The following is a 5,222-nucleotide window of genomic DNA, read 5'->3' as shown; positions in this document are numbered from 1 at the left end:
CCTGAAATAATTGTAAGACAATAGTGTTCAGCAATGTGATGATTTCTAGGATGGGAAAATTCGTTTTCAAGCCTCAATCATGAAGCAACCAATTTACTGAGAGTTTTACAATGAAAATTGAGTAAGACTTTTTAGGAAAATAGTATGCTATAATTTAAAGACCACATTGAAGGAAAGCCCTTTTTACTATCATTTTCCCACTGTTATAAGGACATTCCTTTAATTTGAGATGAAGAATAATGAACAGGAGAGAAGTAATAAAAATATGGCTCGTGTCTGTCATGAAAATGACTTTTAATGAAGTACTGTTTGGAATCATAGTGACAAAAGGCCCACTGAGTCTTTGAAGATTTTGTTTAATAAACTATGGAGCTTACTTTACTTATCATTACCAAAAACACTGATGAGTCTGCAGCCATGGCAGAATTTGTACAAGGTAGTACCAAGATCATTATTTGCTATGAGAAGCAATGACTTCATCAGACCTCGTCCTGATTGTCAAGTAACAACTTACTACTTTATTCCTCTTAGTATTTTTTTCTACTTAATACCATTGGTTGACCTCTTTAATTAACACACAATTACTTTTAGGCATTTAAATTTAACTGAAAAGTGATCTCTGTTAAATATAAGAGAATAAGAGAGGAAGGAGATGTACAGTTTGGCACATGATCAATCAGACTTACCCCTAATGGCAGAGTTAGAAACGTGCTAGGAGATTCCAACCCAATTCCATCAAGGTGGCATGTACCAATGCCATCTCACTAGTCCAAGCGATCAATTTCAGTTAATAATTGATCATAATGATAAGATTAAGTGTCAAAGGGATTACATAAACAAGACTAGTGTCTGCTAATACTAAATGATAGAATTAAAAAGGAGAGAACAATCCAACATGGGAAATGAGATACTCAGCAGACTCATAGAATGGCAGATGTCCTAAACAGCACTCTGGCCTCAGAATTATCCCTTAAGGCATTCAGATACAGCTAAAAAGCCCATGAGAGTATTTCAGGCATGGAAATCCAAGACACTGTGGAAAAAAAAATACCTAAATGAAAGATCTCTGTGGGTGAAATCCCAGCAGAAAGAACGGGCCATTAAAGAAAGAGGTACCTTTCTCTGAAGGGAGGAGAGAATTTCCACTTTGATTATGGCCTTGTCTAAATAAGATCAGAGTTGGCAAACACAAGAGGATTCCATAGCCCTGGCAGCTCATGACAAGAGCCTTGGGTGATTACTGACATCATAAATAAGTGTGTTGATTGTTAAATCAACAACAGGAGTCACTGTCGTATCTCTGTCCTTAATATGTTGTACTATGTGAATTAATGGTAAAACTACTACTCAAACAGTATTTTATACTTTGTGTTTCTGTGTGGGTGCAAACTGTTGAAATTTTACTTAGTAAAAATACTAAATTGAATATATAAAGATAATTGAAAATGAATCTTGATATGAGTGGGATGGGAGAGCAAGTAGGAGATGTGATGGTTGCAAGTGGGAGGGAGGTCATGGGAGGAAAAAGTCACTATAATCCAAAAGTTGTACTTTGGAAATTTACATTGATTAAATAAAAGTTTAAAAACTCACTATTTCAAAGTACTTTCTCTATCTCAGGAAATACCTCCTCAAAAAGACTAAATAAATACAGTGCCAATACACATAACACAAAAGTATATATTTTAAAAAAGTGTTAAATATTGCAGGCCCCAAACCCCTAACAACAGTGAAGTCTTCATCCACAAGATAAATTTGGTGGGATGCCTTTAGGAGAAAAGTTGAAAACAGGGAGGATGCCGAAAAGGGTTGCTTGAAAGTACATTGATGCTTGTGGTGCCTAGGAAGTAACTCACAAAAGTTATCCACACATGCACTTGTTTCAGAGCAGAAATCTACAATGAGGAAGATCCATTGGAAAGAGAATCCAATGTGAATGCTACCAAAACAAAAAACACAATAAACAAAGTTCAAATATATGATGAAAAGTATAAGAGAAAGGATGCTTCCAGAAAATAGAGAGGAGCCATGTTTTAGTACAATTTGTAAACAAAATGCAAAACCTTAGAATCATGATGCTAGAAGATTCTCCCTTGCCTGTCCACTAACAACCTGCATAGAAGCCTCCCCATAAAAGAGAATAAAAACCAATGTGCTCCGGCCGGCGCCGTGGCTCACTAGGCTAATCCTCCACCTAGCGGCGCCGGCACACCGGGTTCTAGTCCCGGTCGGGGCGCCGGATTCTGTCCCGGTTGCCCCTCTCCAGGCCAGCCCTCTGCTGTGGCCAGGGAGTGCAGTGGAGGATGGCCCAGGTGCTTGGGCCCTGCACCCCATGGGAGATCAGGAAAAGCACTTGGCTCCTGGCTCCTGCCATCGGATCAGCGCGGTGCGCCGGCCACAGCGCACCAGCCGTGGCGGCCATTGGAGGGTGAACCAACGGCAAAGGAAGACCTTTCTCTCTGTCTCTCTCTCTCACTGTCCACTCTGCCTGTCAAAAAAAAAAAAAACAAAAAAAAAAAAACAAAAAAAAAACACTGTGCTCCAACACGAACATGGAATAGGCATAGGCATAGTAGCAGTTCACCCAGAGAGTAACAGAATAAAAAAGTGACATGAAGAAACAAGAAAGACAGGATTACAAAACATGAAAAACAAAAATCTAGCTCTGCAAAATAATATGACATAGTAAAACATTAGATGTGTGAAAGAACAAATTTGTCAGAATCAGAACAACTCAAGTACAAATAATAATTAGACGAAAATGTAAATAACAAAAAGAACATAATTAGAATTCAGTAAAAAAGAATTAAGAAAAAATGACTGTAGCAAAGAAAATCAAACTGAAGGTAATATAAAAGTGAAAATAAAGAAAATAGATTTGAGAAGTCAGTGGACGCCCACTGCAGCGTCAGCATCCCATATGGACACTGGATTGATTATTGGTTGCTCCACTTCCAATCCAGCTCTTTGCTATGGCCTGGGAAGCAGAAAAACCTGGAAAGTCCTTAGCCCCTGCAACCACGTGGGACACCAGGAAAAAGCTTCAGGCTCTTGGCTTTGGAGCACAGCTCTTGCCACTGTGGCCATTGCAGGTGTGAACCAGTGGATGGGAGTCCTCTCTCTCTGCCTCACTCTTGATAACTCTGCCTTTCAAATAAATAAATAAATATTTACAAAAGGAAAACCGATTTGAGAGGATACAAAGGTTGTACATAGAGAAGATAATTCAGCAATAGTGACAACACAGAAGCAAGCTGAAGCAATGGAACAGAACAAATGCTGAAAATCTAGAGTTAAAACACTTTAAATCTAGAGTTAAAACACAAGCCCCTCTCTCCCATTCACAATCTTTTCAGCTTTCAATAGTAACTGTTATACAGTTTTCATTCAAAAATAAATTTCAAAAGCAGTAGGCTCCATGAATATACTTGCAAAATATACTTGAACATATATGTTTATGCATTATAAATGTGTTAAAGAAAATCACCCCATAATATTAAAAACTTTGCCATGTTCTATAAATTTACTGAATGCATAAAGCAAAGGAAGATATGGGTATCTAGAAAGTTAGGCACTGACTTGGAAAATGATTGATAAAGAGGGATTTCAAATTATCTAAAACTACAGAAAGAAAAATTGTGAAACCATAAAACACCTCTTACACAGATGTGCTTAATGAGAATCTTTTTAAAAATTCCACTTGACAAAGGCATTTACAAATTCTATTATTTTTTTCTGTAAGATAAAAGCCATGTTTTTAATGTAGTTTCAAGGACACTATTATACCTTATGGGTTTCAATTAATTTAATTTTTTTAATTGAAAGAGAGAGAGAAAGAGAAAGAGAGAGAGATTTATCTTCCATCTACTTGTTGACTACCCAAATGGCCACAGTGGTCAGTACTGCTCCAGATCAAAACCAGGAATGTAGCACTCTACCCAGTGGATGGCAGGAGTTCAACCACATGGGCCATCTGCTACCCTTCCAGGCACATTAGAAGGGAGTTGTATTGGAAGCAGAGTACCTAGGATTCAAATTGACACTTAGATATGGAATGCCTGTATTGCACACAGTGGCTTAACCCAGTGCATCATAACACCAGCTCTAGATCATTTTAATTTTATATCTGGATCATTCAATGATATTCCAGCTGTGAAATTCTACAATAGGAAAATATGGAAAATAGGATCTCTGTATGCCCGAGGAAGAAACAAGACCAGTATCTTATACCCTATACAAAATCATCTCATAGTGGATCGAGGATTTAAATCTGAGGCCTGGAAACATCAAAATCCTAAAGGGAAACTGTACAAGACATTGGCTTAGGCAAAGACTTCTTGGAAAACATCTCAGAAACACACACAATAAGGCAATAATAGACACATGAGATTATATGAAGCTAGGAAGCTTCTACACTGGAAAGGAAATACTCAACAAATTAAAGAGGAAATCAACAGAATGGGATAAAATATTTGCACTATAAATTCCATAGAGGACTAATACTAGGATATATAAAGAGCTCAAGAAACTCAACAACAACAAAGCAAGCAATCCAGTTAAGAAACAGGCTAAGGATATAAACAAATGGCCAACAGACACATGGAAAGATCAGGAAAATGCATATAAATTCCATAATGAGGTTTTACTTCACAACAATTAGAATGACTATCATACAAAAATCAAACAACAACAAATTGTGGTGAGGATGTGGTGAAAAAGGTACCCTAATCCACTGTTGATGGGAATGCAAATTAGTACAGCCAGCATTGGAAGACAGTATGGAGATTCCTCAGAAATCTGAAAATAGATCCCCCACATGACCTAGCAATCCCAGTCCTGGGAATTTACCAAAAGAAAATGAAATCAGCTTATGAAACAGTTACCTGTACCTTCTGCTTATTGTAGCTCAATTCACAATAGCTAAGAAATAGAATAGAACAAGATGTACATCAAGTGATAAATAATGAAATTTGGAGATACACACACACAGTCTATGGAATTCTACTCAATCATTAAAAGAATGAAATCCTTTCTTTTGCAAGAAACTAGATGCAATTGGAGACTATTATGTTTAGTGAAATAAGCCAGCCCCATAAAGATAAATTTCATATGTTTCCCTGATTTGTTATGGTTAATATACAGAGTAAAAAATGTAGTGCATATGATCAAAATTAATATTTTTATATTTGGCTTTTTTAGCCTTTGTTTATACTCTTGAGGAG

Source organism: Oryctolagus cuniculus, chromosome 3 (assembly GCF_051225735.1).
Source record: "Oryctolagus cuniculus isolate XC-2025 breed Fujian yellow rabbit chromosome 3, ASM5122573v1, whole genome shotgun sequence".
NCBI classification, from domain to species: Eukaryota; Metazoa; Chordata; class Mammalia; order Lagomorpha; family Leporidae; genus Oryctolagus; species Oryctolagus cuniculus.
The sequence above is the reverse complement of the archived record's forward strand: the minus strand, read 5'-3'. Positions refer to the sequence as shown.